The sequence below is a fragment of the Fringilla coelebs genome (assembly GCF_963513975.1).
Source record: "Fringilla coelebs genome assembly, chromosome: 6".
Classification (NCBI taxonomy): domain Eukaryota; kingdom Metazoa; phylum Chordata; class Aves; order Passeriformes; family Fringillidae; genus Fringilla; species Fringilla coelebs.
In genome coordinates, this window is record NC_140034.1 from 45,569,282 (window position 1) to 45,593,192 (window position 23,911).

At 40.7% G+C, this 23,911-nt stretch overlaps 1 protein-coding gene across 4 annotated transcripts in view; it reads left to right on the forward strand.

Annotated features, from left to right (window-relative positions):
* TSPAN4 (tetraspanin 4) overlaps window positions 1–23,911 on the forward strand; it is a gene marked incomplete at its 5' end in the record, with an annotated part of 415,229 nt that overhangs the window by 321,804 nt on the left and 69,514 nt on the right. The gene's annotated exons all lie outside the window — the stretch shown is intronic.

A 23,911-nucleotide genomic window follows, 5' to 3' on the forward strand; every position in this document is an offset into this window, starting at 1 on the left:
GATTTTCAGAGATGCTGATCATGTGAGGCATCTCTGGACATCAGCTAAACTGCTTGGTATTGATGAAACTAGAAAACATTGATACTGCACAAAACTTGAGGCTACTCTGGAAAACATTGGCCTAGGAGACTTCCTTGGGCTAAAGGGCTCAAAAGGAATCCTGGACATTACTGTGATTAGTGCTTCTCTGCTCCTGTACCATAGATTGTTTTTTATACTTTTTATTCTTTGGACAGTGACTGTGTTTGCCTTGGCCCCCATCTTCCCAGGTTCCGTCAGAATCCTTTATATGATGAAGTTGTGTATTTGAGTCTTGCCTTTTGGAGTTGTTCTGACTAACCATGAGCAGCACAAACAGATTTGTTTTGTTTGAGCCTCTCACTGGACACTTGGGTGTGGAAGAGAGGAGAAATCCCAGCATACTCAGAGAGAGATTTTAGCCATATCTGGGTTCCTCCTGAATTTCAACTCACAGCTTTTCTCAATGTTAAAAGTGTTGATTAAACAGTTTTAACAAAATTGAAGAACACTGATCAAATTGGGAGCTCTCTTGCCAATGAATTGGCAAAGCTTTGGTTCTGACTCTGCAGTGTCTCCAGTGTACCCGTGACATGGCAGTATTTCATTACTGTATTTTCAAGCAGTGTTCATTGAATTGTTTTATTTTACATTTATTGGTGTAGGTATGCATGAAAAATCATACCACCCTTCTTAACTGTAAGCAGAAAAAAAATTATTGCACTTTAATTGTTTTCATTCTTGGCATAGCTCCTTTCTAATGCAATTATGCTTCTGCCTTGGGGCATGTGGGATTGGTAGATCAGGTATCCACCTTCCTGCACTCTTTCAGACATCTTATACTTAAATTATGTGAACCCTTTGGGAACCACACTGTTGTATAAGCATTAGCTAGCAAAAATCATCATTGTTGCAAACAAACATACTTCTCTTCAGAACCATTTAGTAGGTAACTTTGCTTTTTATTAATCTAAGTGCTTTGAATATGGGCTTTAGAGTTCTTTTCAAATAACTTCTTATGTGATGTTCTTTTGTGTATGGGGACAAGAGATAGCTGGGGAAAATATGAATCACCTATTCTGGCCAAGCATGAAAATAGGAAAAAGGAAAAAAAATAAGTCTTTTGGGAAAAATAAATCTATTAGTTGAAGTGCAAGCTCTGGTAATCCTTTCTCAGACAAGGCTTTTATTATAACAAGGTTAATTTTCCACAAATAATCTTCTTTGTTTGCAGTGGCTTTTTTTGTTTTCTATTTGAGTATTTCCACGCTTTATGGAAGATGAGGTGTGTCTGATGTTTTTGTAAAGATGCCTAGATGGGGAGGTACTTGTTGCAGGGAAGAAATTAAGTCCAGTATCATACACTGCTTATGTCAGTTTGGCTACGATTTTTTTTTTCAAGTATTCATGATTAAGGAAAACGAAAATGTTCCGTTCTTATCCTGGCTTGTCCTTATTTCTCAAATGACCTAAAGTATTATAAACTGTTTATAAGTGCATGCACAAAGTTGTTTACAATCAGTTAAGCATAACAGCTTTGTGCCAGATTAATATGAATTTACTCTATAGATTTACAGTAGTAACTTGTAAACAGGGGCAATACAAAATGGTTTGATTGAAGTTCTGGCTTCTCTATAACCTCAGATAAGGTGAGGGATGCAGATGTTTTGCCATGCAAGGACTTGATGTGAAATTTGGTTTAAACCATGGCAGTTCCACCTTCTTTAATGTTGCAATTGGTGCAAGGCAAGTGAATGCACATCCAGATTTTCCAGTATGTGTCTGTCTGTATCTCCATATATACAGCTGTAGCTATAGAGATCCCTCCTTCTTTAACTAAACAGAAATTTGAACACTGATTCATTTTTGTGTGACTGTCTAGCAGGTTATTACTTCATTATTTCTTACCAGCTTTCAAAGATCTTGGTTCCTCTGTTTTAAATGTAAAGCACTCTTATTCTGTATATGTTTAGTATATGCTCATGGTTAATAAACGGTATCTATTTCTTTGTAAGCCAGGCTGATGATTCAGTGTCAAAATTAATTTGTTTCTTGGGCAGAAATTTTTCCTTCTAGTGCTGGTCCAAATGGAGTTTTTATGGCTGGATCTTTGCTTATACACAGAGGTGTTCTTGTGATTGGTGAACTAATACTTGATTATTTACCAAAGGATAATAATATTCACTGTGTGTAATCTCTTCCCTTGGCTTTTATTTGAATACTAAAAGGAGAGAAATGATCTGCCTAAAGAGGTTTCCTTTGTGTTTCCTGTCTCATTGTCTCTCTCTTTCAGAGGAGAAAAAAACCATAAAAAGCCCAACTGCTGTGTTCTCTGGCTAAAACCCATTCAAACAAAGGAAGTCTTAAATCCATATTAATCACCACCACCTTTAATTTTTCAATCACTGCTTGATTAAATTGCTGCATAGATCTGTCCTTTCACTCATAAGGCCTGGCGAGTTCTCTGCAGTGAACTCAAACAGAGAAGTAATAAAGTGCTCTCTGTCACAGGCACTCCCCGAAGTGCCAGACACAACACAAGTTATTAAAAAAATATCAAAGAGTGAGCTCCTATAAACTGTGCATAGAGGAAAAAAATTACTGTCCAGGGAAGGGGAAGATTTTAATTTCGCATCTGCAATTGTGAAGGCAAATACATCTGTATAGAGGATATTTCAAAGTCAAAAAGAAATGTGCAAAATTGAATGGCTAGGCCTGTGTCAAGACACAGGTTTATAATGGTTTTACCACTGTCAGAATGCAAGTGCCTGTTTTTTTTTTTCCTTTCAGTATGAATTTAAGCACAGAGCATGTCTATCAGTTGGTAAACTCACACTGATCCACAACCACAGAGTCACAGAATGGGTCAGGGTGGAAGGGACCTCAGTGGGTCCTTTGGCCCAGCCTCCCTGCTCAGGCAGGGCCATCCTACAGCACATGGCAGAGAGCTGTGTCCAGATAGATCCTGAGTATCTCCAGTGAGGGAGACTCCACACCCTCTCTGGGCAGCCTGTTCCAGTGCTTGTTCACCTGCACAGTAAAGATGTTCTTACCTTTACCTGCCTTTAAATCTTCCCTCTGAGAATGCGGTTATTCCAGCTCTGATTCCAGTGAAGGCAAGCAGGGTTCTGCACAGCCCTTTTCCAGTGCCTTATAACCATTTAAAAAATGATTTTTGTTGCTCTAGGATGTAGCCCTGTGGGTCCTGAGCCACCTTCCCACTACTGAGCAGTCAAGGTGCCCTTCCCATGCTGGGCCATTGTGTGGAGTCTGGTGCTGGAGCAGTGGTTACTGTGGAGCCTGACATGAGCTAGCAGGTCTTTTGTGCTGACTGCCCTCCCTCTGGAAGCGAGATGTGAAGTTGGCTTTGGGATTATGTTCTGATCGAGGTGGACTTTGTCCATTACAGCACAAGTGCCAGTCAAAGCACGTTAAGTCAGTGTTAGCATATCCTGGTGTCTCAACACTTGGTGTAGTTCGAATATGGCATTTTACAAAGCCCTGCCCTTCATCTGAGTGTGTTTGCTGCCAGCACAAGCGCTGGTTATCCAGTAAATAGAGAATAAAGTGGACAAAATGAAGCAAATAGCTGGGGCTAAGAGTGCACATTTGGCTTCCTGGCTCTAGCTTAGGAGAAGTAACATCCTGATGAAATGGACCATTATCCTTAAAATAAAATTGGGAGTTTTTTGGATATGAGCATCCACTTGGCTTTATCTCTTCTCTTTGACTAATCTTCAAACCTTGATGTTGTTAAGGGCATCTATTGAACAACCTTGTTCTTCTTGTTACGATGTTTCATGGGATGTGTTTCTGTGTTCTGACGCAAATACTTTTTCTTTTTTTTTTCTCTACTGTGGCCACAACCCTGAGTCAATAGAGACTCAACATATGCTCAATCATTATAAGTCGATTCTAAACCAATTCCAGAATGTCCATACTAGGGTTTATGTGAACAACAATTTAGTGAAAAAATCAATGTTTGGCATCATCTGTGTCAGTTTAACTAGCTTACTTCCCATTCAGCTTCCAGCTAGTTGATAGCTGGCAAACCTCTGCAACATAATGTTGTCTTACACTTACATAATCTTCATTGGTAAAATGATTTTAGAGCTTGATTTTCCTCCCTTAAGTTTATATTGTGCAGATCTTTACCCAGCACAGGCTGTGCTGGAGATAGCCTGTTTCATGCTGAGAAAGCCTGTAGCTACAGCTTTTTGAAAGCAGATGTTTGTAGATAAGATACCAGAGTAGGATTCAAGAGAGCCAATTGCTCATTTCTTCTATTTCTACTTTGTCTTTCTATCTTTTCCCTCCCCCAAATAGGTACAACGATACAAATCTCACCTGTGGTGTATGTGCTTTTTTAAATAATTTGTGATTGTGAAGTTTTTTAAGAGTCAGTGATTACAAAGGTAATGGAACTACTGGTGACTGTGGTCACTGAGAGTTTGGAGTGGTGCTGGCCTGTTGGTGATATTCTGCAACCATGCCTGCTTTTATGGATATGCTGTGATGTAAACCCAGAGCTGATGTTACAGTGATGAGGCTGATCTAAAGAAACCTGTCATCACACCAAGCTTCCTCTAATTATTTAGCAAGCGCCTTTGAAACATCAGAACTAAATATGGATTCCTTCTTGATTATAAGGATGTGATTTTTGTGGAAGATACATTTCTTCCCTTAGTTTTCTTGTACTGCTAAAGGAATTCTGCTAATGTAGTGGTTTCGATGCAGTGCTGGCCATGATTGCAGAAGCAGCATTGTCTCCATAAGAGTTGTAGATTTGAAACGGGGTCGCAACATTAAAATTCATATTTCTTTTGCTAACCTGTAGAAAGATTGAGGAGTGAGGTGTATTTCTATTTTGTGGTATGGTTCCATATTCATTGGTTGCCCTACAGCAGGCTTCATGGCCCTCAGCTTAAATTACTGCCAGTGTCTGTAGTGTATAGACAGGGGGCTTGGTAATTGCTGTGGTTTCTTGCTGCATGGCAATGTATGTACCCTGTGCATCAACGAACAAGCACATCTCATACAGCTCTGCAGTAAAATGCAGTCATCCCACAATGAGCAATAACAATTCAAAAGTGTTTCATAAACATTCTGTTTAAACAACAGCAACCCCCTTCCCAAAACCACAAGACAACAGTGGTATTTCATTTTCACAAAATTACTTGGAGAGCTCTTTGTGGCCTGTACTAGAAATATTACTGGAGCAGTGGGCAGGAGGCTTTCCTTCCCTGCTATCTTTTCCACTTAGCATCAAAATATGTTTGGACTTCCTTCTCTAATATGGTGCTATTGTTTGCAAATCTGTGTTTCATGTTGGTGCTCTGAAACCCTTACTGAGACATCCTGTGCTGTTAGCTGATTGTTTGAGAAAAGGATACTGGGTTGAACCCTTCCCAAAGGTTGGATATAGAAGATGTCAGCAGGATACCTTTGTGCTTACCACTGTATTTCAGAAAGCAGAATCACAGTTCTTGATTTCTGAATGTCCCTGAAAGAAAAAAGCTGATGAGGGAAATTGTTTCTAATCCTGCATCATGCTCTATCCCTTCACTTGTCTAGTTATTCTATTGTGCCAAGAGTTGGATGCCACATGTTCATCACTCCTCTGACCCATCATGTGCCACAATCACTTTAGTCCTTCCACTAGAATAACACAACCACAACCATAATTTCCTGAAGATCTCCCAGTATCTGGGGATACTGAAGTCATTAGGCAGGCATGGGGTTAACCTTTGCATCCACTGTAATTTTATCAGCTAGTGGAAATTATTAAAAGACCTGAAACGTGAACTTCATAACAGACAATAACTGTAGACAGGTAACCTCTTGGGCTTACCTCAAGTAATTAAGTCTTAGAACTGAATGGCAGATGCCCACTTTATTAGTGAGTCATTAGTTTAGCAGGGAGATGGTGTTACAACACATACGATTGCTTTACTGCGTGAGCTGAGTAACTTCTAATTTAGGCAGATGAATAATTAATAGAAAAGGAGCTTTATTAGAAGTAAGGTCATCTGTTTTCAATTATAAAAGCTGGAGTTGTTGCATAGATTGAGAAGGGCACAGCACATAGGATGTGTGGATCTTTCAGGCTTAGATTGATTTGCCTCTTCAGATGAAACCATTAGAAGTAGAGAAACTTGAAGAGCAAGAAAATAGGGATGTGAGGATTTTCATCATGAGCACCCTCACCCATCAAATGACAAAAGAGCAAGTTGTGTGAGCATGACCAGACTGTTGGTAGAAAATCTCTGCTGTGATCTTTGATTTATGCATCTGTCAGCAGGTGGCCTTTTGGGCGGAACATGGAAGTCTGGAGAAGTGCTTTGTCAAAATATCCCATTGACCAGCTACAGTGGGCTGGTCACTCTCAACTCCCAAAAATTAGTATTTCAGGGATAGCAGTCCCTTACATCATGTGTGATCACTATGGAGGGCAGGAGCTTAATCTTTTGCGTTTGCTTGACAGCCTTGTGATTGATAGCAGCTGTTGTTAGGAGAACATATGCTGTCAGCTTTGATTGTCTTCCTTTGTAATTTTGACAGACAATGCTCCCTAAATGTATGGTATGGAGGATTACTTGGTGAAGACTGTCACATACCAGGACAAAAGGATTTTAAGAAGTACAGCAACAAGTAAACATTCATCTTTGGCAGACCATCGCTATAAATCCTTTTAGAAGAGATATAAAAATCTGTAATCAGAGTTTTAAGGATTGCTGTTGTCCAGAATGAGGAATGTGGTTTTAACTGAGTAGGGCAATTAAATATAATGCAAAGGTTTGGATTGTTTTGCCTTCCTCCTTCATCGCCCACCATTTTTTCTTATTTTCTTTTTTAATGCTTTTCCAACAGATAAGGGGGAGCTGAGTGATGCTGTAAGAAAGATGCAGGTGGGATGAAAGTATCAGACAGGATACAGAACATCCAAGAGGTGGCAATTGTATTTGCAGATAATAGGGGAACAGCCAAGAAGATGAGACAAAGAAAGTTCATTTGTACAACGGGAAACTGCTGATACAGATGGGCACGGTAAAAGGTACAGGCCTGGAACAGAAACTTGAAGTGAAAAGCAGCTTATAAACATCAGAGCCAGACCTAAATTTGATGAGTCCACGGAGGTGCATGATATATGTCTGTGAAACATCTTGCCAGTTAGGTATATCTTTTTTCTTTTGCCCATATGCACACACATGAAGATCAGGTTCATGTTTTATGGGTTTTCTCTTGCTTGTTGTCCCCAATCTGCTGGATTTTTTTTTTTTTTGTATGTTAAGTATTAAAGGATATCAGAGTTATTTCAGGTTTGTTGGTTTCCATACTATACCATCTGAGTTTTTTGAGAGCGTGACATTTACTGAATGGCAGAGAGCTTTTCCAAGTTTGTGAAAGGACCTTTGACTCACTCAGCTTTAGATCTTTTTTCATGTAAAGCCTCAGGCTTTGGAGTTCACAGCTCACTGACACTGGTGTCTGTCCTTGGACACACTAGGTGGCTAAACTTGGGCTGCAGAGAAAAGCTGCAGGTCAGCTCCAATTTTTGGTGAATTCTCTTCCTGTTTTATTTTCATGCAATGGTCTGTGAGCTGACAGTTTTTTTAGGGTTTTAAAATTATTTTTTAAAACGCCATAGTTGTGGCAACAAAATGAAGAACTCTAGTGCCCTCCCTTACTGAATTGTTCTTTTTCCAGAAGGAAAATGAAATAAGAAGTAGAATCAAAAATAGTGAAAAATCAAGATAGGAATAAAACCACATTATTATTTTCTTATTTCTCTTTTCCTCAACTAAAAGAGAAGGTGGACCAAGGCTGAGCAGACTCTGCCCTGCTGTGGGGAAGCATAGCAGTGCTTCTGGGCCTGTCCACTTTTATAGCAAGCAATAAATAGTCATGAAGCACTTCAACAGAGTGTATTTATTTGCAGGTAGGTTCTGTATTCAAAAGTGACAAGAATTTGTGTGGTGGTGGGAGTATTTGTTATAAAATCTTCAGAGGAGCCTGTCTCAATTCAGTTTTCTGAACCCATTTCTACATCTGAAAAACAACCCTACCAGCTGAAAATGTTTGCAGTGACAGGAGGAAGAAAGAAAGGTGTTCTAGAAGTTTTCCTCAGAACTAAGAAATCTGTCTCCAGTGTCACCCTTTTATTTTTAAAATTATTGCTTTGAAAATACTACATAGTGTTGTTGGGACCACAAAGCATTACTAAGGTTAAACTGCTGGCAATCTGAGCCAGAACTCTGAAATCAGATGAAGTTTGGGAATAGCTCATGGCCAAAAAGAGGGCAGGGACTATAGCATTGAATAAGAAAGATACATAATTATGCACAGGAAGTATTTTTCTTTGCATCCATCTTTAAAAACTGTATGTTTACTTTCAGTAATAAAATTTTACAGTCAGAATTTCTGTAAGCATGTCACTGTTGCCTTGCCAGTCAAAACTGAGGCCTCTGCTACATGGTTTTGCCACATGATACAAAGAGACCTGAAAGGGCAACGTGGGTTTTCCCTCCCTTCCTCTCCTTTTGATTCAGGAATTCAGCCAGAGGCGCAGTTGGTGAAAAGCACCAAAAAGGTTCATTCTAAAAGGTTCATTCCTCATACTTGCTCTCCCTGGCTGGCTCAGATATGCTATTTGTGTGTGTGTCAGTTTTTCACACCTGCTCTGAAACATCAAGGGAAGATAATGTGAGAAAAGAGGGAGAAGTGCCTTATTTTTTCCTTTTGTACCATGCTAATCCAGGCAGGATTCTTTCAAAAGACAAAACTCCTATCAATAGCCAGCTGTGCTGTGGCTTTTACACTTGGCATTATAAATTTGTCCTCTGTTTTGGATTGATACTCTTCACTAACAAACTCAGAAAGTGGAATTTAAAAACAAAAAGAAGGGATTCAATTATTTTAGCTTCATTACACTTCATGTTGCTGCTGCTCCTCCCCATGGAGAGGCTCTCTGGCTGTTTCAGACTCTTCTCATTTACAGAGTGTGATTGTATGAGTTGACCAAATTTTCCAAACCATTGATCTTGCTGCAAATGCTCTGCTGACTTGTTTCTGGCTTATGTGCAGAAAGTTCATGAGTTGGGTGGAATTTTAATTGAAGACAATTGAAGGGTCTGTATGCTTTTCTCCATTACTAGATGCTATATTCCCTTCACCCCTTTCACATTGGGTGAAAAGGGGACTTAAACCACATAGGAAAGATTCTGCAAAGCAACCAGAAGTTTCTTAGAAGTCAGTGCTGTTTGTAGGAGCTGGGTTTGGCTATGTCATGTGACTCATGCCTACAGGCAATTGAAATATTTTTAATGACATCAGAGGTTTGGAGATGGAATACCCTGTTAGGGATAGACATTATACACCATGCATGTGTGAATGGGCATGTATGAGGGCACACAGCTTTTTTTTTTTTTGTTCTTTTTTGCTTCTTGAAGCAATTCTTTTCCCTTTCCCTTAAGTCCTGTTGTATCATAAGTGGCTTTATCTGATGTTTTCTGCGGCCCAGAATAGTTTATTTCTTTCTCTCTCATCTGCTCTGCCTGGCTGCAGGTTTACCCCGTTATTACACAGACAGCAGAGGCCATCAGTAGCAAATTAGGATTGAATAAACTTTCCTGTACATGTTCAAATCCTATCACATACTCATTATGGAGCAGCTGCACATCTGGGCAAGGGAATTTCATTGACCAAAGTCCACCTAGTGAGCTCTAAACTTTGTGGTCTGTATCTATATTAATCCTGCCTCACTGGCAGCTTTTCTAAGACAACAGAGTGTGTGAAAGTGTTTGAGTGTAAAAAGTCTTTCACAAACTCCTCATCTGCCATTGCCACAGAAGACACCATGGGGGTGGAAGGCATGAGCAGCATGTGTGTATAATGTAGCTGTGAATGGCATCCTTGTAAAAAATGCTCTGGTATCAGAAAGGTGGATGACACGTCTTGGTGCAGGACATTTTGTATAAAGTGGTTCTTCCATCTCACTCTGCCCATCTGGCATCACATAGAAATCCTCAGAGCTAAACATGTTGAAGTGTCTCAGATGGGTCAGATGAGGCTGGAATTGCTGCAAATCCCCTCTATCTCTTGCTTGGCTTATATTTTTCTCCCAGTTTATGCTAGAAGGACTTTGGCTGGCTTTGCATCAATCTGTTTGCTGTGGGACAAGTGGTGGTAAGCCATTGTGGCCCCCAAGTGTCAGCCAGTGCCATCAGGAACAGACTGTAGTGAGCATTTGTGGAGGTACAGTTTATTGGCTGGGGCTGGATACTGCAGAGGATGCAGTGAAAAGTCTTTTAATGTCCCAGAGCATAATAACCCTGAGGTCTGGGGACAGGCAGTGAGTGCTCTTTGGTTGGCACTCCAGCTGCAGAGCTGGAACAGCCTCCCACTTTCCTGTGGCCATTGCTCTGCAAAAGGCAATGCCTTGGGTTTGCAGAAGGGTTTCTGGGGTTTGTAGGGATGTAGGGTTTCTGTTTAACCCTACATCCAAGTGCTTCTGCTATAGCTTCTGTGGAGAGCTGTAGAATATGTCAGTACCTTGAGAGGCACCTGGAGAAGTGTTGATCTCTCTTTTCCTGCTAGAACCTTTGAGGGTTCATTGTACAAAGGAGGGCATTTGGAGGGTGATGTTCGAGAAGGGAATCCTTTCTCACTGGCAGCTGAGCATTCCTCCTTTTCATACAAATATTGCCACTGTTTAATTCTGCAGCTCAAGATGGCAACAGCAATAAAATCAGCAAGCAGATGCTTTGCAGAGAGAAATTATTTCTCCGTCGTTGGTTTTCTTGCCCTGTAGCAAAGTTTTATTGTGAGTAGATTGTGTCTGCAATAAACCTGGATTTCTGGGAGCTGCTCTCGGGTAGGAGACATGAAAGTTTCCCTTGTCCCCTTTGTCAGAATTATTTTCCCATTTTTAGCTGGCTTTAAGATAAGGATATGCTTGTTTTGGCAATTCAACAGTGAGGGAAGCCAAAAGTTTTACTTGTCCAAAGTCCTTTTAGGGGAATGCCCCAAAGTGTGCTCAGTATGCTAAGTACCACGAGCTGTTGTGCCATCAGCAGCGCTGGAGTTTTGGGGGTATTTTAGCTGCTTATAGCAGCTGGCTTGTTATGATTGAAAGAGAAATAAGCTGATTTTTAATCTATTTCTAGTAATACAAAGCAGTAGGATTCATGCCTGAGTCAGGGTTGTTTTCTTCAGTCTGAGAAATGTTATATTGCCTGAAAGGCTGTTCTGGACTTCTGTACCAAATGAAAGCAAGTGTGACAGAGTCAGGCCTGTCTCAAGTGAGACCATGTTTCAATAGCAGCAGTGGCTGGGAAGGCACTTCTGCAGAAGAGGGTCTTACTGTGCAGCAAACTGTTTCCTCTTTCCCTCTAAAATCTCTTCTTCTCTGTCTCTTCTAATATGTGAGTTTGTGTAAGCATACAGAACATGCATAATTGTACTCGTAAAGCTGTTGGGGAAGATAGACTGTGCTTTCCTTGGGCTTGGCAGAGCAGGAAGATGTTTTACACAGAAAGCCTGAAGAGAGCTGACCTTGATGCAGCATTGAGCTCACCGAGAACAGTGTCATACTTTGGGCACAACTCCTTGGAGGTCTTGATAGAAGTATTTATTTAAGTATTTCAGAAAGTAACTCTAGCTGCTTGCACCAGACATAGCTATTAAAGATTACAACTGAGGATAATTATTCTTTATAAGAACTAGTTTTTATTAGAGAGGACTAATACAGAGCTCTGATGGTGCCATGAATGTCTTGGTGGCGCTTTAGCACTTCCTCGTAATCATTCACACTAATGCTGCCTAACTGAGCAAATCCCATGGCCATTTTATCCAGATAAAATGGAGAAAATAGATGAGCTTTTCACTGCCCCTGGAAGGCTGACAACAAATCTCAGGTTCATTAGACCAAAAAGGAAGCAATTACCCATACAACAGCTTGCCAACAGCAACTTTTTCCCTTAAAATAAAGAGGTACAATGACATCATATTTTCATCAGCTCTCCCTGTGTTGCTGCAGTGAAGGGAAGGCAGATGCTGGGTCTGAGAATGCTGCTTTTTCCTCCAGAGCTTTCCTCTAGGGAAGTGTTTCCAATCCCCAGTGTTCTCCCTGTGATTGCAACCTTCTCTGGCTGTGCCATACCAACCCTTGCCTTCTCTACTGCAATCCTCTTGGCCCATCAGTTCTTTCTTTCCCCCTCCGCAGGTAAGTCAGAGACCACAGTCATTGACCAGAGAGCAGACTTGGTTCACTGAACACAGGAAGTCTTAAAATTAGGGATAAATGCAGAATTTCTGTAGAATAAGAAAAATTGCTGAGATAGCATATGTCAGGAGGAAGGTCATGTTTGGAGAGGGAATATTCACTCAGATCACTGAGTCTAGAGGGCAGTATAGTTAAGTAGTATTAGACTGTTTACTCGAAGGATTTTCCTTCATGTTTTTCTGCTTTATTTTTCCACTTTTGTTAGAGGACTCTTGTTCATCCTGCTATCCTTTCCTCCCTTTTCAGTTGAGTACTTTTGATACCTGCCTCTTGTGAGACAGCACCTTCTTACTGGCCAGTCACACCCTTTGAGGGATGAGGGAAAGAGAGGAGGTGGACTGAAAACTAGATGGTTTCTTCTCGTTGTTTTTGTCCTGGCAAACTTGTCCTGCTCTTACTTGTGATGTCAAGCTCTCTCCAACTTGTGAGAGTATAATGTTGAAGTGAATTCTTCTTGGAGATTCACTTCATCATCCGAAGATGAGAGCTCTCTGCCCCTTTGATTGTGTTTTGCCTGTGAAGTTGTTAATGGAATGGGAATTAAGGTGGCTGAAATAATCTTGAGACATTTTCTTCGTACAGAGCTGCTTATTTACAATTTGAAATCAGTCATTTAGCATTAAGTGGCTACAGGTCATTAATTGTGGGCAGGTTCTCTACAGCACAGCTGCACAATCCAAGTGGCCTCATGATGAGCAATGAGTTACTAAATAAGACTTTTCCCTTGATTGACAAATATGATTTTCAGCCTCGAATTTCACTGAGAGATTTGATACTGAGTCCCACTGCTGCCTTCCACTTTCCTACCCAGAAAAGCTAATTTTGTAGTGAATGTAACAATAAGGTTTGCTATCCAGTATATCTTCTTGTTCTTCAGATAAAGTTATGCTTTGCCTCAAAGTTTGCCTTTCTTTTCTAACCTGCTCCAATGTCCGTCTCTGGTTTTAGTCCTTCGACAGACCTGTCCCACCCAGCACAGACACATTCCATCATCTCTGCCCTGAAGCTCATTTATTCTCTTGCCTACTAAATTTGCATGAAATTTCAGTGCTTTGTTTTGGGGGCCATCCTAGAATTAGTACACGCCCTGGTGTCACAAGGCCATTCTCTACATTCCCTCCCTTTGCCGAAGGCAGGAACATTTATATTTCAAAGCTTTTCATTATTTCACCTGTGGAATTTGAATTGCAGTGCACCCTGTGGACATTTCAGCTTTGTCAGCTTGACTGTTATTAAGCTGTAATCATTTATCATCATTGGCAATGATTTTATGTCTAGGGTTGTTTTTTTTTAAGCAGGTATTGCAGAACTTTATTGGTAAACTGCTGTGAGCGTGCAAAAATTTAAGATATATAATTTATGAAGTCATATTTATGTAGTCGTGGTTTATGGTGGAAGGATGTGCTGAGGAAGTTTTGAGATGACCATTTATTTTTAGTGAGCCAGAAGACTTTGTTTCCATCTCATTTCAGGCCCTGGCACAGAATGATTGAGGATCTGCAGAAACCCAAAAGCTTTTTCCCATCTAATGGCAAGAAAGAGTGTGTAAATAAAACTGACAAACATAAAAATGCAATAAACTACAACTGTTTCATGAATTTATAACCTGAAGGGGCAAAGTAATAAAAAAGCTATAAATTCATGTCAGTCATACGCCTTTGTTAAGAGCTACTAGGCAATAATACATGTAAGGGGCAGTGCAAGAATGAGAGTGTATGTGAATGCTTTCCATGAGCGTTGGCTGGGATTTGCTAAACAGAGATAATTTGATTCTTCATGCTCTCTGTGTGTATTGGACTGCACATGGGGGTTCAATATCTATGCACTAGCATGTTTTTATAATAAGGAATTAAAAAAAGCAATTTGTACTTTTAGTTAATAAGGATAGAGGAGTTAATTTCCAAATTGCCTTGTGGGTGGATTGTAAAGCTTCACAATCTGACCTGTGGAAAGAGAACCATCTTTTCTCTCATTCAGGTAACAGGGTAAGGATTTTTTGCTATCCATGATGTTTGTTCCTGCTACCGCTCAGAGTAGGTTTCCCCAAGAGTCATTTGGCCTGGGTGCATATTCTAGAGTAGACTGGAGTGAACTTTGAAGATGCCTATTTCCTTCCAATGACAAGTGAAAGAGAGTCTGGGCAGGTGAATTTGAGCTGAGATACAAGTTGCCCTAACTCCAGGCATCTGGGCTGCCCTTGTGGTCAGGGGAATTCTGATCAATGCTGTTAATGGTGCTCATGGAGTTATTCAGGTGACCAAATGCAGGTTTAGACCATGGTGAGCCATGTTGATTTCTAGACACCCCTAACAGCATTGATATCAAAAGTCAGGTGACCTAGATGTCACCCTAGATGTCTAAATACCAATGGTATAGACCGGAGGTCAGAAGAAATATTTGCATTCTTCCCGTGTTGTATTTGCTTCCTGTAGCATTTGACAACAGAAGATGAAGTTTAGTCCCAAAATCTTCTGCAGTTCAGAGGTGTCAGCAGTACTTATGTGACCAGAGGCATACTTGGAGGAAGTGCTTAGTGTAAACTCATTGTTTGGACAGTCCCAGAGGGAATGTTTACATTCATTTCTATGTCATAGTCTCATTTCCTCAGATCCACAAAATAGGAAAAAAACAAAAAAAAAGTGCAAGCAGGGCAATCTGTGGTCTCTCCTGTCTGTATGTTGCAGTGAAGCTGCTGATCACAGATCTGTTTAATTCATTTCTTCCAAAGGATCTGAAATGCTTCCGTAGCAGATATTCGGTCGGTGATAAGAAGGGACTGTTATGTTTCCTTTGGGGATAACAAGTGCAGAAAAAAGATTATTTGAGGTGGCATTCATTACTGATGGCATACTGCCCATGCTTGCAAGTAACTTGGGATACAAGTAATTGTGTATAAATAGCCTCAGATGTGCTATTGCATAGCAAAGCCTAATATAAATAAACAATCATTAAAAATTGCTAACATAAAACAAGGGAATAGTCTTTGCTTTCTCTTGTACTCCTACCCAATTAGAATAGCTTTCTTGACAAGGCATTTGAGCTATTGAAGTGAGATATGCTATTCCAGACGTAATGCTTGTTCTGTTACAAGGGACTGCTTACATGGAATTTAGGCAGTTGAGATGGTAGTAAATACTTTGTTTGCTTGTACAAATATTATTAACAATCCATTAAAAAGAATCCATAAAACATTCAGAATGTGTTTTGCTTAGCTTTCTGATGGAGTTCAGTGAAAGAAGATGAGCTTTGTGATGTGAAGCTATTAGGGTGTGATTATTGCTCACAAGTCTGTTATTGATCAGGGGATCAATACTGAACATGTCAGAAATCCCATGACCATGTGAGCTGCTTATTGATGGGACTGTTTAAAAAATACTTCTCATTATAAGCCAGCTGTGGTGTACAAATTGGTCATTTTCCCCATCCCCTTGAAAAGTTAAACCTCAGGAAATGAGATACTGTGTCTAAGTCCTACTGCTTCCCAAAACCTTTCTGTCGCTGGTCACAATCAGCTCAGTTCCTGAGCAGGGCTTGAGCTCCTCAAAATGAGTTGGGCTTGCCAGAAATCAGCCTGAGAGTCCTGTGCTTGTCAGAGAGAGACAATAGTGGGAAGGGGTTTCCAGTGATAGAGGATATGTCTCTCCTCAGGTGCAGGATATGTCTGTCCTCAGGCATTGTCAGTACCTGGAAAAAGAGCAGTACTCAGGCACAGTAGCAATGGTGGGACTGAGCAGGGGAGTGCTGCAGTGCTGTGTTCCCACTGACCCTCACCTCCAGCCCTCTGCTGTCAGCTGTGGCATGGAGAGCAGTGTTTGATAGTGACCCTGTATGTATATACATACATCCTGACACTGGCACTGGCTGCTGGGTGCCCTTCAGAAAGCTGAATGGGAGCAGAGAACGTGGCATAGCTGCATTGCTATGAGAGGAATTGAACAAGACCTGTTGTTTGCAGAGGTCTCCATCAGGAAAATGAGCCATAATCACAATGGAATACATCAGCACAGTTTGGGACCTGAGAAAGGATGCTCAAAATCAGCCTCAGTATGTAAAAAGCCTGATTTGTTGGGAAATACTACCTGCCCTCAAAACCAGGACTGAAACCAGAAGCTCTTTTTGAGGTCTGGCTCAGCTTCCAGGCTTAGAGTCTGCCACTGGGCACCACAGGAGATTCTTTGTGCAGGATATTTAGTCAAATATTGGTTTATAGAGTAGAGACTTATTTTTTGAAAGCTTTTGTGAGGGAGGACATCACCTTTAGCTGTTATCTAGTTGGGTTTTTTTTACAGTATCAGCAGGTTTTTTTTAAATTCACAACTTATTTTGCATTTCAGCTATAGTATCTATGTTCACTATGTTTCTATAGCAACCAGTCTTGTGTTATCTGCATACCTCTATGGATGGATTAAACATGCAATATAAAATTTGGTTTCATTTTATTTTTCTGTAGATAGTGCTTGTTGCAACATGTTTGAAAAACTTTCAAGTAATATGGAATAGAATGACCATCTCTGTCATCTTTGTGCTCTGTAAGGAGCCTGTTTGTTTATCTTTGGTTTTCTATGGGACTCCTATCATCATATTTCACTACTATTTATTCTAAATCCATCCAGTACCTCCAGGGGAGAGAAAAGCACTAAGGGTACTGAATAATCTGGACTTTTTCTAATACAGGAAATCTGTGCTAAACCAAAGAACTAAGCTGTGGCCTCTGGAGTCACTGTTTGAGGCTTATTATTCTCAGTTTCTTTCAGTATCTCACCAAATAATTTAGGTAAAATTTTCTCTCAGCAATCTCCTTTGCAAAAGCAGCAGGTTTTGTGTTGTATAAACCCCCCCCCCCCCCCGCCCCCCCAAACTTTACTTCTATTTATAATATTTGCTTCTTCTATTGCTTTCAGTATTTAGTGCTAGGTATGTGGCAGCAGGTGACTACGATTGCATCTAGAGCTCCAGATCTGGACTGTTCCCAGGTTATGCTACAAAGTAATTTTTAAAGTTATTTATTGCTGTAGGGACGGACAGAATGCAGACTCCTGGTCCTTCCCACTTTTCTTCCACTGCTGCTTCTGTGTTAAATGATTGTCTTCCTTTGATGGATTCTGATTCCAGACCTCCTACATGTAGTCCTCATTACAACTGTATCTATTTCATTACAGTAATCCCAGGTGGATTTAGAAATTATATTTGAGGAGCAGATGAAAAAGCTTTAACACTTTTGGTTTGGCAGCAGTTAAAGCTGGAACCTGGAAAGAGTAGTGGTAGTGTATTCATCCCTTTTCTAACTCATGCATTTGCTCTGTTTCAGTAAGTTGTCATTACCTCACTGCTTTCCTCATAATCCTTAATTTGAATTACAATTTAGGCAAGTTGCCAAATTAGATGCTTGTGACACTGATAATCACTACTTTTTAATATTCTTTTATTATGTTTGATCTTTTATCAGCAGTGCTGCCTTAATAAGTCATTCTCAACTGTTCTATTTCTGCAAGTTTTTACATCCTTGGTGACAGAGCTTTGCAGCATAGGGCAATTCAATGCACTACAAAAGGGCCTAATTAAGGTCAGTGGCAGTTAAAGCACATTCTTTTCTTGCATCTCTGAATAAGGATGCAATTGGGCACACATTTAAGTATTTCACTGAATTTTGAGCCCATGAAGGGAAGCCATCACTCTTTAGGTTGGAGGTATTAACTCCTAGATGTGAGAGTTGTTCTTCTGTACCTGTAGTTGATAGCTGGCTATCATTTGGAGGAACAAGTGTGTAGGAGAATGCTACTCATAAAACAGCAGGGACTACCTGAATGACTCTTTATTCAGTTTTCCATTAGTGGTGTGTCAGCATGAGATTCTGTCTTTTGACATCTTCAATTGTCCCCAAATTTACTTTAGTTGTATGATACTGCAATTTAGTGGTGGAACTCAACTGAGAAGGAATATTGAATTTCTTGGGGCTTAAGTTCCTGAGGCTCAATCCGCACCAGGATAACTGAAAATGCAGCATTTTGAATGTTTCCATTATTGACAGTATGAAAAGGAATGCCGTTATTGTGATGTTTCTTTGCCCACGTAGTTTACAAACAGGACTTCAGAGCTCCTTTTAAGCTTGATAAAATCACTTGGCATTTGTCAGGCTCATGTGCTGGGAGGAATATCCTAAAACAAAGCCTGTTTGTAGGAGAGAAGGGTCTAAAGGGAAGGTAAATGGCAACATGAGCTATTTGATATGAGTTTCTTCTAACCATTGACAAGACACTGTGGAGTTAGAGGGCAGTGAGGGCATGAATGTCATGCTGACAGGCAGAACACAGGTTGGGATTGTAGCACTCAGCTGCCTGTGCTCATGTGACACTTGCTTGCCTGTCGTGCAGGGTATCAGGTTCAGGTTCATGGAAGATGGCTCAGCACACCTACTTTGAAATTATATGGAGTGCTACGTGCTATGGTACACTAGTGACAGGACACTGGCTTGTCCTGGAGAGGCAGGCAGGATATTAATTCAGGAGAAAATGTCCAGTGGGACATTCAGGCTGGATCCTTGGCTGTTGTTGCTCAGAGTGGTGACCCGTCAGCTGTGCTGTTGACACCTGCTGGGGATGGAGGCCTGCAGCTCTTGGGGGTCTTTGGCTGCTGCTTTTCTGCATAATAGCAATGTGAGATTTTTGTATTCAGAAACAATTTTTAAGGAAAGTGAAAAGGATGTGGGATGGCAGAGCCAAGCAACTAGTTTCATTCAGCTTTTAAATTTTTACTGCTTATATGTAGAGCTGAAGAGAATGGCATTTCAAATGCTTTGTGCTTTACTCAGTTACACACTCACCTGTCCCTTTCCCCTTCCTGAGAGAGAAGCTGAACAGGATCTGCATGCTGACAGGAAAAGAAATACAGCATTTGTAGGTCCAGTGTATCTGAGGGAGATAGGAATTTTGTATTTGTTTCTAAATAAAATAAATTTGATGAATGAAACAAATAGTTAATTTTACAGTGAAATAAGCTATGTATTCATTGATACAAAATGAAGGATATGATATGTAGGTAAGGAGAAATGGGGATTCAACTCCTTGGTTGGTGTCTCTGTCTTTAACCCTATCTCTGAAAGTAGGCTGATGCCAAGTCAAACAAGCACACAAAAAGAAAAAGGCAAATTCAAACTTCAGGTGAAATTTGAACTACTTAGGGGAAGAGGGTGAGGTAAGGAGAAAAAACAAACACCCATAATGTTGAAAAGGTTTTGTCTAGCTGATTACCCTATTTTTGGTCATGGTCAGGGATGCTTAGAGAGCATAAAAGAAAAAAGGAGGGACAAGACAGGATATTTTAATCAGCTCCTCCAATTAATAGTTTAAGGTCTTCCCCTGTAAGTGCTGCAAGTCAAATATCATTTATAAGAAATGCTGGGATACCTTGCTCTCATTTGATTTGTGTAATCCCTTTTTGAACCTGCATATATTTTAACATCCACAAAACTCTGTGGCAATGAATTCCAGAATTTAATTAAATGTTTTGTGGAAAAGTACTTGACTTTATTGGTTTTCAATCTGCAGACCAAATAACCTCTAGCTTTTTTAATCTTAAGAAAAATGAATAACGATCCTACCTCTCCTATCCCATATTGGTGTTTAGGGAGTGCTGGTGTTAGGGAGTGCTGTTGTTCCACTCTTCACTCCCAGGAGTGTGGTCCCTACTAACTGATCTTTTTTCAAGTGGGTTTTTTTCCCCTAGTTCTTTTTAAATTCTTGCTAAAAGGACACAGCTCAGGTCATGGCCATTTTGGATGAAATTTGTGCATATCCTTTAGTTTTACACTACAGAGCTCTACACTACAGAGCCTCAATACTCTAAGGGTAGAAATGTCCTTGTACCATCCCCTATATGTTAAATTTCAGACCTCTGGCTAGTGAAGGAAATGCAGCTTGTGCCACACCGAGGTGACACACCTAGTTTATGTCTCATGAGCTTTGCCAAAGAGTTGATCCATGTTGGGGGACACAGGTGCAATTTCAGTCCTGCTGCACTGGCAGTCGGCCGTGGTGGCGTGGTGCAGGTGGATGGCTACGAGGGCTTCAGTAATGGCCAGGAACTGCCTCTGGGAGGTGTTTTCCACAAGGGGCCAGTGTGTTTGAAGGTGTATTCCAGAAGTGGCCACTCCCTCCTGGGTGGGCAACAGCTGCACAGACAGGTCATTCACAGGGGTTTATGTGGAGCACTGCAGCCTCTGCACTTACACCCGTGCTCCTGCTTCTCCAGATGAGATTCTTGATTCGTTTGATCCTGTCAATATACATATGTATTCCATTTCCACCCCCTCTCTGTGTCTAGCTGACAGCAGCAGTAATTTAAGTGTGCCTGATATTACAAGAACATTTGCAGGATAATGTTCACATTACTGCTGTTCATACTTAGATGCTGGTTTTTTTCACTGTATACTTTCATTCTGTACTTGGTGGGGGAAGCATATTCATGCAAGTGGGATTGAGAGAGCCCTTCTAGTTTAAATATGTAGAGACTGGGGGAGAAAAATTCTCCAAGGGAACTGGTCATATCTTCCACTTGGATTCTGTTATCAGTGGATTTCTTAACACACAAGGATTTTTCTTTTTTTTTTTTTGGCTAAAAGAGGAAGTGTGATGAGTAGATCCTAATCAGATACAATATGAGAAACCTCAATTAGATGCATTTTCCATGTAATAAAACCAATAAAAAACCCCACTTAAAGACGCCAGCACCATTATCATGAACAATGAGTCAATTTTTCCTGCAGTATTTTAAGCGTGTAGCTGTAACTTCAGAATAATTTTCTCCACCAACAAGCATATATCCAGGGCTGTTTGGGATTACTTTGATTATCATACTGTAAGATCAATTCTAAATGTAGGCACTGAAGCCTGAATAATTTATTTTCTAGCCCATTAGAACAATTTGGAAGATCTCATTCCATAGGCAGCTTAGCTTTTTGCCAAGAGAGCAAGTGCACGCCTCTGTGTATCTCTTGGGGAAGAAGAGACAGTTAATCTCTGCTTTTAGAGTAAGACACCTGCTGTACTGCTTGACTCTGCTCTATAGATTTGTGAGAAATTTGTCTTGAGCAGAATATTCTGCTACTTCCACAGCCAATTGCAGAGTGCAGGGCTCGCAAAGAATGCCCTGCTTCAGTCCTTTCCTCACAGTTTTTCAGCTCAGACACAGATGCACCAAACAGCCCTTTCAAGATTTACCCTGAGGTGTTTCCTGGAGAAAACACCTGACTCAAATATCCTATGTCTTAGGGCTGGGACAGTATTCCTTCTGGTGTCTCACTGTTTTCATCTTAGAATAAAAGACTTTGCAAAAAAAACATGCAACATATATTGGGGAAAAAAAGTTAGAACTGCATTTTGTTTCAGGTTTTGCCATGAGCTACCTTGTTTGCAAGAGAGTGGATTATCATGAAAAATTAGACAAATAATGTGTTAAACATTTCACAAGGGAATTTTCAAAAAGGCTATTGTCAGTAGCCTGGCATCTTTGAAGGGGACCTTTTTTTTTTATTTTAAAGTCAACTCTGCACTCGCCAAATGGAGTTAATACAGACTCTCATTTGGCTGCCAGTAGATCATGTTCAAGCTGTAAACTTCTCTCTAGTGTTTTTGTCTTAATGGTTTCTCTTTTAACCGTGACAGTATCACTGTTTGTGCAGAAGCCCCCAAATTGTCAAAACCAGCCCTGTTAATGGGTTTGGTTTTGTTTAATTTCACATATCAGCAAGCCCAGAAAACTGTCAAAACTTTTCATTTCCTCACTATGCTTCTGACACTCTTTGACATAAAAAAGTGCTGGGGGTTGGGGATGTGGGTAAGGAGAGAAAAAGTGGAGGGGAGGGAACATCGTAAATAACCATTTTAAATTATCCATGCCTTAGATACCAAGAGGAGGAAGTAAAAACAGACATGCAGCATAGAGCCAACTACAACTGTTTTCTCTTGGCTCTGATGAATAAGTAAATGTGATGCCTCTAATGCCAGGGTCTCAGACTGGGAATTATATTGCAGTTCATTTGCAGAATGGAGGGCAGAGGGGATGAAGAGCAAACTTTTTGAATGTTCTGGAATAGAAAACATTTGGCTATTGTTGGAAAGGCTCCTGGGGCGGTCTTGGTGGGTGCTGGTTCTTTAAACACTTCCCTAACCAGATGCTTGAGTGTTAAAAGGCCCCTGGATGGAGACTTGCAGGTGTGCTTTGCTCCTTGGGGAAAAGGGGGGCTTTAAAGAGCAGTTAAGTCTAGAGCTAAGGACAGCCTCTGTTTCCTGGGTGTGCCTCATGTGACAGTTTAGTAAATTTATTTGGGGACCCTGAGTAGATATTCTGGTGTGGGAAAAGGAACAGAGCTGAACAAAAGTGGAGCAGTCTTCAATAATGTGTGCTGACATTATGAAATCCAGTTTGAGCTGGGTGGTTTAATGTTCAAAGGATTCCTTTGTGCATTTCAAGTTTGGTCAGTCAACCTAAGGAAGAGCTGTGCATTAGCTCTTCAAAAATAGGAATGTAATGAGTTGCTGGAGGGCAGAGCATGTCTGAATCAAGGGCGGTGTAGTGAGATACTCCTGCTCAACAGGTGACCTGAAATACTCATCCCTGATCTAAATGGCTACAGCCCCAGTTGTGGCATTTTGCATGAACTGTGTCCTGGTTTTCTGGTGTTTCATGCCACTGGTGAATTTCCAGTTTTTGCAAACAAGAAGGACTTTGGAGTCAGAAGGTGCTGAACTCAAACATCCAGGCAACAATGTCTCAAGCATAAAGCATTGTGCATCAATAAGAATTTAGTGGATGTTGGAGGAGCAGGCAAGCAGGTCTTGCCTTTACAGCATCCTTAGTGAGACCCACCTCCTGCAATACAAGTGATGATTGTAGGTGTTGGTACCACTCAAAGCAGTATAGCAGCAGGGGGAGCATGAAAAGTGATGAAATAATCTGCCTCTCATTGGTGCTGTGCTTCAGAACAAAGAACTGAAGATAAGAGCTAAATGTATTGCAAGGTCATGGCTCTGCTGTTCTTGGGCATCTGCCTTCATTAGGCTTAATTGGGCTGTTTGAGCAGCCTCCCCGTGCCTGCAGCTCTGAGGCTGATCTTGAGGTGAACATGCACCAAGCTGAAGAGGCAGGAGTGCACTTCTGCTTTTCATCCCATTCCTCAGCCAGTTTAGTGCTATTCCTGACTGTATTTCAGCACTCTAACCAGTTTGGTTTTAGCTTAGGTATTTATACATCTCCTTTGATGCTGTTCTGTTCAGTAGCCCTTCAGAGTTTTATTTTCTCTTTCAGGAATTTGTTCCTATATGAATCCATGGTTTTTTTCTTTGGGCCATGATGATAGCTGTTCTTTATATCCCCTCCCTTAGCCTAAATGATCTTCTGTGGGTTACCTTCTCTAGGTATTCTTCCCCCTCCAGTCCCTTGGTTATTCTTTAATGATTTTGGACAGTGTTAATGATCATGCTCTGTAAGTGGGAATAGAGGGGAGGTATTTCCAGTGTTGTAGGTCAGGACATGGACTGTCCCTTCAGGGTACTTGTAAGAGGGTACTTGTGAAAGGCTGAATACAGTGATGTGGGGATGCCTGGAATATGCAAA